Genomic DNA, 9814 nt, shown 5'->3' on the forward strand with positions numbered 1-9814 from the left:
ACCACTGCTTAAGGGCTAAAAATAACCACTGTAAAGAGACCTCCAGCTGCTTCCACTTACACCCACAGTTATGCAGAACCAGCAGGCAAATGTCTGTCATCTTTCTCACAGGATTGGTTCATGGGCCAGTTTGAGGTTTCATAGGTAGTCTCTTCCCACAGGTATAGTCCTTGGCCGCTCTTAGCTCAGTTTCATCTCCTGCATCTCATTGGAGCCTTGCAACAGCCCCCTGAGATGCAAGGGATGTCTTTTCGAGAAGACGCTGGGCTCAGGGTGGATAAGCAGCTAATCAAGTGGTGAGGTCTGGAGTCAAATTCACCATCTGTCTCCCCCATCTGATGAAAGTCTCCATACATCCCTTATGAAAGGACTGCCCTTAATTCAGTCCCTGGCTTTTATGAAAGGTGTGCAGTAGTGCACAGCTGTTTCCAGCTTACTTGTCTATTTCGATTGTCCCCAGAGGCACACAGTCTCATTTTTCCCCTCTGTTTTTAAAATAATTTTTAACAGTTGTCAACTCTTAGTTTTGAAACCATTTCAGACTTATAAAAATGTTGCAGATATAGTGCAGAGAATTTCCAAATCTCTTCACTCAGCTTCCCCCAAATATTAACCAACCAGGAAATTAACACTGAAAGGATACTGTTAACTCACCTTCACACCTTATTCAAATTTTGTCATTTGGGCCTTTCATGTCATTTTACTGGACCAAGATCTGGTTCAAGATTATGCCTTGCATTTGGTTGTCATCATTCCCATTTTGGGCCATACAAAGGGTCACCTCTCTGGACCAGCACTATATAATAGAACTTTCTTCGATGGAGGGAATGTTTCAGATCTGCGCTGTCCAATATGGTTGCCACTTGAAATGAGGTTAGTGCAATGAAGAACTGAGCTTTTGATTTAATTTTAAATTTAAAGAGCACCTGTGGCAAATAGCAACCATATTGGGCTCGTCTGAAGCCGTTTAGGTGCCTTGACTGCACAGGTCATTGCATAGCTCAGCCACACCAGCTGGAAAGCATGGTTCTGGGGAAATATGACTCTGGAAATTTCACATGTGAAGAGGATCTGTGCTGGGTTGCCTGAAAGTGCTGCCTGAAAACTGTTTCTGTCTAATGTGTACTCTCCTGCTATGGCCGGTTTAGAAGCCCATGTCTTAGAAAAACTTCCCACGAAGTTACCCACTGGACCTGAGTCCTGGGAAGGAGATAGCATAAAACTGCTAGAGCTGAAAGGGGTTCCAGTTCTCACACATGGCTGGCGGCAGTTCACAGTGGTACAGTCCTCTGAAAGGCAGTTTGGCATTATTCACCAAAATTACATTTACCCTTTGACTTAGCAATCCCACATCTATGAATTTATCCTATAGAGAAACTTGCAGACATACTAACAGGAATGCAAGTGAGCATAGCAGAAACTATGCCATGAGAGGGGTGTATGGAAACTCGGTACTATCTGTTCAGTTTTTTAAAGACTGTTCTTAAAAAACTAGTCTATTTTTTAAAATAACTGAAACTAAAACATACAAAAAAGAACAAAAAAGAGGTTTTGAAACCAGGCTGATGATCTGAGGTGTGTTTGGCCCGAGGCCCCACAGTTTGCGCTGGGATCCGGCCCTCTGCACAGCACACAGCCTCCCTCCCCTGTGGCACCCGTCATCACACATGCTGTGTTGAGATAGAGAACACTCCTCCACCATCTATTCCATAGGAGAAGGCATTTCATAGGACTTGGATTGCTTACCTGGGTGAATTTTTATTTTTTTGAGACAAAAAAGCAAGTCCTTAAATAATGTTTAACTGTTGAAATAGATATGTCAAATTCAATACTTTTGTTTGTTTGGGAAATCAATGGGAAAATTTCAAACAATTTGTTGTGGGTTGGTTCTTTTCCTTTAGACAAGATTAACAAGATTGATTTATAGAGTTCCCATGAGTGATTTGTTGTCTACTCCATTAATCTGTGGGATTCCCTGGTGGCTCAGATGGTAAAGTGTCTGCCCGCAATGCTGGAGACCCGGGTTTGATCCCTGAGCCAGGAAAATCCCCTGGAGAAGGAAACAGAAACCCACTCCAGTATTCTTGCCTGGGAAATCCCATTGACAGAGGAACCTGGTGGGCTACAGTCCATGGGGTCGCAAAGAGTCAGACATGACTGAGTGACTTCAGTTTTCACTTTCAATCAATCTGTAAACAATTTTCTTTAAATTTTTAAATGTTTTTCTAAACCTATGAAAATATTTATATCAATAATTTTTTATTGAATCAGTTGATTTACAATATGGTCTTAGCCTAAAGTGTACATCTTTTTATTCAGTTTTTTTCCAATTATATGCTATTATAGGTATTTATTAGATACTAAATATAGTTCTCTGTATACAGTAAATCCTTGTTGCTTATCTATTTTATGTATGGTAGTTTCTATCTGTTAGGGCTTCCCTGAAAGCTCAATTGGTAAAGAATCCGCCTGCAAGGCAGGAGATCCCGGTTTGATTCCTGGGTCAGGAAGATCCCCTGGAGAAAGGATAGGCTACCCACTCCAGTATTCTTAGGCTTCCCTTGTGGCTCAGTTGGTAAAGAATCCACCTACAATGCGGGAGACCTGGGTTTGATCCCTGGGTTGGGAAGATCCGCTGGAGAAGGGAAAGGCTACCCACTTCAGTATTCTGGCCTGGAGAATCCTATGAACTATATAGTCCATGGGGTCACAAAAAGTCAGACATGACTGAGAAACTTTCACTTATATCTGTTAATGCCATACCCCTAATTTGCCCTTCCCTTCCGCCCTCACTCCTCTGGTAACCACAGGTTTATTTTCTATGTCTGTGAGTCTATTTCTGTTTTGTAAATAAGTTCATTTGGACTGTTTCTCAGATTCCCCATTTAAGTGATATTCAGTTCAGTCGCTTAGTCGTGTCTGACTCTTTGCAACCCCATGAATTGCAGCATGCCAGCATCACCAACTCCCGGAGTTTACCCAAAGTCATGTCCATCGAGTTGGTGATGTGATATTATATAGGATTTTTCTTTCTCTGTTTGACTTCACTAAATATAATATTTTCTAGGTCTATCCATATTCAGTTCAGTTCAGTTCAGTCGCTCGGTCATGTCTGACTCTTTGCGACCCCATGAATCACAGCATTCCAGGCCTCCCTGTCCATCACCAACTCCCAGAGTTCACCCAAACTCCTGTCCATCGAGTCAGTGATGCCATGCAACCATCTCATCCTCTGTCGTCCCCTTCTCCTGCCCCCAATCCCTCCCAGCATCACAGTCTTTTCTAATGAGTCTACTCTTCACATGAGGTGGCCAAAGTATTGGAGTTTCATTATGTTGCTGCAAATGGCAATATTTCATTCTTTTTTATGGCTGAAGAATGTTCCATAGTATATACATTTATATACCCCGACTTCTTAATCCGCTCATCTGTTAATGGGCACTTGAGTTACTTCCATGTTCTGGCTATTGTAAATAGCACTGCTGTGAACATTGGGGTTCAGTTCAGTTCAGTCGCTCAGTCATGTCTGACTCTTCACGACCCCATGAACCTCAGCATGCCAGGCCTCCCTGTCCATCACCAACTCCTGGAGTTTACCCAAACTCATGTCCATTGAGTCGGTGATGCCATCCAACCATCTCATCCTCTGTCGTCCCCTTCTCCTCCTGCCTTCAATCTTTCCCAATATCAGGGTCTTTTCAAATGAGTCAGCTCTTCACATCAGGTGGCCAAAATATTGGAGTTTCAGCTTCAACATCAGTCTTTTCAATGAACACTTAGGAATGATCTCCTTTAGGATGGACTGGTTGGATCTCCTTGAAGTCCAAGGGACTCTCAAGAGTCTTCTCCAACACCACAGTTCAAAAGCATCAATTCTTTGGTGCTCAGCTTTCTTTATAGTCCAACTCTCACATCCATACATGAATACTGGAAAAACCATAGCCTTGACTAGATGGACCTTTGTTGACAAGGTAATGTCTCTGCTTTTTAAAATGCTATCTAGGTTGGTCATAACTTTCCTTCCAAGGAGTAAGCGTCTTTTAATTTCATGGCTGCAGTCACCATCTGCAGTGATTTTGGAGCCCAAAAAATAAAGTCTCACTGTTTCCACTGTTTCCCCATCTATTTGCCATGAAGTGATGGGACCGCATGCCATGATCTTAGTTTTCTGAATGTTGAGCTTTAAGCCAGCTTTTTCAATCTCCTCTTTCACTTTCATCAAGAAGCTCTTTAGTTCTTCTTCACTTTCTGCCATAAGGGTGGTGTCATCTGCATATCTGAGGTGATTGATATTTCTCCCAGCAATCTTGATTCCAGCTTGTGCTTCATCCAGTCCAGCGTTTCTCATGATGTACTCTGCATATAGATAAGCAGGGTGACAATATACAGCCTTGACATACTCCTTTGCCTATTTGGAACCAGTCTGTTGTTCCATGTCCAGTTCTAACTGTTGCTTCCTGAACTGCATACAGGTTTCTCAGGAGGCAGGTCAGGTGGTCTGGTATTCCCACCTCTTTTTGAATTTTCCAGTTTATTGTGATCCACACAGTCAAAGGCTTTGGCATAATCAATAAAGCAGAAGTAGATGTTTTTCTGGAACTCTCTTGCTTTTTCAATGATCCAGCGAATGTTGGCAGTTTGGTTCCTCTGCCTTTTCTAAAACCAGCTTGAGCATCTGGAAGTTCACGGTTCACATATTGCTGAAGCCTGGCTTGGAGAATTTGGGGGACACATTGGAGTTCATGTGTCTTCAAATTAGAGTTTTCAACTTTTTTGTCTACACACCCAGGAGTGGAATTGCTGGATCATATAGCAGCTTTATTTTTAGTTTTTAAAGGAAACTCCATACTGTTTTGCATAGTGGCTGAACAATTTACATTCCCACCAGCAGTATACTAGGGTTCCCTTTTCTCCACATCCTCTCTAACGTTTGTTATTTGCAGACTTCTTGATGATAGCTATTATAACAGGTGTAGGGTGATATCTCATTGTAGTTTTGTTTGCATTTCTCTAACAGTTATGTTGAGCATCTTTTCATGTGCTTGTTGGCCATTTGCATGTCTTCTTTAGAAAAGTGTCTATTCAGGTCTTCTGACCATTTTTCAATAGTGTTTTTTGATGTCGAGTTGTATGAGCTGTTTTTCTTTGTCAAGACTGTTTTGGCTTTTGGGGGTCTTTTTGTGTGTGTGTTTTCTTTTTTAATTTTTAATTTTTACTTTATTTTACTTTACAGTACTGTATTGGTTTTGCCATACATTGACATGAATCCGCCACGGGTGTACATGAGTTCCCAATCCTGAACCCCCCTCCCGCCTCCCACCCCATATCATCTCTCTGGATCAGCCCCGTGCACCAGCCCCAAGCATCCTGTATCCTATATCGAACATAGACTGGAGATTCGTTTCTTACATGATAATATACATGTTTCAGTGCCATTCTCCCAAATCATCCCACCCTCTCCCTCTCCCTCAGAGTCCCAATATAGATTTTAAAATTATTCTAGTTCCATGAAAAATGTGCTGGTATTTTGATAGGATTTGCATTGAATCTGTAGATTGCTTGCATAGTTTGGTCATTTTAACAGTATTAATTCTTCTAATATATGAATATAGTCTGTCTTTCCATCTGTTTGTGTCATCTTCGGCTTCTTTCATCCATATCTTACAGTTTTATGAGTATAGTTCTTTTACCTTCTTAGGTAGGTTTATTCCTATTTACTCTGTTTGATGTGATGGTAAATGATATTGTTTCCTTAATATCTTTTCTGATAGTTTGTTCTTACTGTATAGAAATGCAACAGATTTCTGTATATTAATTTTGTGTCTTCAAATTTTAGCAAATTCATTGATGAGCCCTGGTAGTTTTCTAGTGGTATCATCTTTAGGATTTTCAGTGTATAGTATCATGTTTTCTCCAAACAGTGTCAGTTTTACTTCTCCCTTTCCAATTTGGATTATTTTTATTTTCTTTTCTAGTCTGACTGCTATGGCTAGGACTTCTAATACTATATTGAATAAAAGTGGTGAGAGTGGGCATGCCTGTCTTATTCCTGATCTTAAATACTTTCAGCTTCTCACTGTTGAGCATGATATTAGTAGTGGGCTTGTCATATATGGCCTTTATTATGTTGAGGTACGTTTCCCTCTATACCCACTTTCTGGAGACTTTTTTAAAATCATAAATAGACATTGAATTTTTATCAAAAACTTTTTCTGAGTCTATTGAGATGATCTATGGTTTTTAGTCTTCAGTTCATTAATGTGCTGTCTCACATTGATTTGTGAGTAGTGAAAAATTTCTGCAGCCCTGGGATAGATCCCACTTGATCATGTTGTATGATTCCTTATATGTATCATTGGAATTGGTTTGCTAATATTTTGTTGAGGGTTTTTGTATTTATATTAATCAGTGATACTGTCCTATAATTTTCCTTTTTTGTGTGTGGCATCTTTGTCTGGTTTTGATATCAGGGTGAAGTTGGCCTCATAGGATGAGTTTGGAATAGTTTTTCTGGATTTTTCTGGAATAGTTTCAGAAGGATAGGTGTTAACTCTTCTCAAAATCTCTGGTAGAATTCTCCTGTGAAGCCACCTGATCCTGGACTTTATTTATTGGGATTTTTAAAAAATTCCTGACTCAGTTTCATTATGGATAATTTATCTGTTCATGTTTTCTGTTTATTCTTGGTTCAGTCTTGGGACATTGTATATTTCTAGAAATTTGTCCTTTTTTTCCAGGTTGTTCATTTTATTAGCATTCAGTTATCTGTAGTATTCCCTACGATCCTTTGTATGTCTGTGGTGTCTGTTGCAACCTCTTCTTTTTCATTTCTGATTTTATTGCTCTGGGTCTTGTCTCTTTTTTTCTCGATTAGCTCGGGTAAAAGTTTATCAGGGCCTCCCAGGTGGCACACTGGTAAAGACTCCACCTGCCAATGCAAGAGACACAAGACATTGAGTTGGATCCCTGGGTTGGGAAGATCCTCAGGAGTAGAAAATGGCAACCACTGCAGTATTCTTGCCTGGAAAGCTTCATGAACAAAGGAGCCTGGTGGGCCACAGTCCATAGGGTTGCAAAGAGTTGGACACCACTGAGCACACACACACACACACACACACACACACACACACACACACACACAGAGGTTTATCAATATTACCCCTTTCAAAGAACCAGGTCTTAATTTCACTGATTTTTTGGTCTTTATTTATTTCTGCTCTGATCTTTACAATTCCTTTCCTTCTATTGACTTTGGGTCTTGTTTGTTGTTCCTTTAGGTGTAAAGTCAGGCTGAGATTTTCCTTATTTCCTGCGGTAAGCTTGTATTGCTGTCAACTTCCCTCTTAGAGTTGCTTTTGCTCCATCCCATAGATTTTTGGACAGTTGTGCTTTCATTTTCATTTGTCTCTGCTGCTGCTAAGTCGCTTCAGTCGTGTCCGACTCTGTGCGACCCCATAGACGGCAGCCCATCAGGCCCCCCGTCCCTGGGATTCTCCAGGCAAGAACACTGGAGTGGGTTGCCATTTCCTTGTCCAATGCCAGAAAGTGAAAAGTGAAGTCGCTCAGTCGAGCCCAACTCTTAGCGACCCCATGGATTGCATGCAGCCTACCAGGCTCCTCCGTCCATGGGATTTTCCAGGCAAGGGTATGTCTCTAGGTATTTTATTTCCTCTTTGATTTATTCTGTGATCTATTGATTATTTAGTAGCACTTTGTTTAGCTGCCACATTTGTGTGTACCTCCATATTTTCTTTTTTGGGGGCAAGTTTTTTTTTTTCCTTGAACTTGATTTCTAGTGTCATAGCATTGTACTCAGAGAAGATGCTTGATATGATTTCAGTTTCCTTAGGGTTATCAAGGATTGTTTTCTGGTCTAGCATGTGATCTACCCTCGAGAATGTTCCATTTACACTTGAAAAGAATGTGTATTCTGTTTTTGTATGGGATATTCTGTACATATATCTACTAAGTTCATTTTGCCTAACATGTCAGCCAGTGTTTCCTAATTGATTCTCTGGATCTTCTATCCATTGATGTAAGTGTGGTAAGGTCTCCTATTATTATTGTTACCATTGATTTCTCCCTTTATGTCCATTTATATTTGTTTTATGTATTTAGGTGCTCCTATATTGGGTGCATTGTTATATCTTTTCCTTGAATTGATTTCTTGATTATTATGTAATGTCCTTCTTTATTTCTTGTAAGAGTCTCTATTTTAGTCTATTTTGTCTGATATGACTATTGCTACCTTGGCTTTCTTTTGATTTTCATTTGCAGGAATATCTTTTTCTATCCCCTCACTTTCAGTTTGTGTGTGTTGTTAGGTCTGAAGCAAGTCTTTTGTAGGCAGCATATATATGGGTCTTTTTTTTTTTTTAATCATTCAGCTACTCTGCCTTTTGATTGGAGTATTAAGTCCATTTACATTTAAAGTAATTACCGATACACATGTTCTGATTGCCATTTTGGTAACTGTTTTGGGTTGTTTTAATTGTTCTTTCTTGTTCCTTTCTTTTGTCCTCTTGTGATTCGATGACTATTGTTATGTTCTGCGGAGAAGGCAATGGCAACCCACTCCAGTACTCTTGCCTGGAGAATCCCAGGGACGGGGGAACCTGGTGGGCTGCCATCTATGGGGTCGCACAGAGTCGGACACGACTGAAGCGACTTAGCAGCAGCAGCAGTAATGTTCTGAATTCCTTTTTCTTGTGTATCTATTATAGATTTTTTTTAAATACGTATTTTTGGTTGTGCTGGGTCCTTGTTGCTGCTGGGGCTTCTCCCGAGCTGCAGTGAGCAGGGGCTGCTCTCTAGTTAGGGCGTGCAGGCTTCTCATTGCAGTGGCTTCTCCTGTGGCAGTGCACCGGCCCTAGGGCACGCAGGCTTCCGGAGGTGCAGCGTGTGGGCTCAGGAGTTGCGGCTCCTGGGCTCTAGAGCACAGGCTCAGTAGTTGTGGCACACGGGCTTAGTTGCTCCATGGCACATGGGAATCTTCTCAGACCAGGGTCAAATCTGTGTCTCCTGCACTGGCAGGTGGATTCTCTACCACTGAGCCACCAGGGAAGCCCTATTATAGATTTCATATGTGATCACCATGAGGGTTTTACATAGCAATTGTTACATATATGTATGTCTATGCACACACACGCACACACACATATATATATATGTTATAAGGTGAAAGTGTTAGTCACTCAGATGTGTCTGACTCTTTGTAACCCCAGGGACTGTAGCTCATCAGGCTTCTCTGTCCATGGAATTCTCCAGGCAAGAATACTAGAGTGGGTAGCCATTCCCTTCTTTAGGGGATCTTATAATCTGAGCCACCAGGAAAGCCTTAAGTTGCTGATCTATTAATTTCCAGTGCCTTATAACAACTCTGCATTTGTACTCTCCTCTCCTCACATTTATTGTTTTTGATATTATGTTTTACATCTAATGTTTTTGTGTATCCCTTTACAGCTTATTGTGGATGTACATGATTTGACTACTTTTGTGTTTTAACCTTCCTACTAGCTTTCTGTGAGGATGAGTTCCTACTTCTACTGTCTGCCTTTACTGATGAGATTTTTCCTTTCATAGCTTTTGTGTTTCTTGTTATGGTCTTTTCTTTTTTGCTTAAGAGAAGTTCCTTTAACATTTCTTGTAAAGGTGGGTGGTATGTACTCTTTTTGCTTTTGTTTTTCTGTAAGGCCTTTATCTCTCCATCAAATCTAAATGACAGCATTGCTGGGTAGAGTATCCTTGGCTGTGGTAGGTTTTCCCTTTTCATCACTTTTAAGTATATTATGCCACTCTCTTCTGGCCTGTGGAG

Source organism: Ovis canadensis, chromosome 7 (genome assembly GCF_042477335.2).
Source record: "Ovis canadensis isolate MfBH-ARS-UI-01 breed Bighorn chromosome 7, ARS-UI_OviCan_v2, whole genome shotgun sequence".
Lineage (NCBI taxonomy): Eukaryota > Metazoa > Chordata > Mammalia > Artiodactyla > Bovidae > Ovis > Ovis canadensis.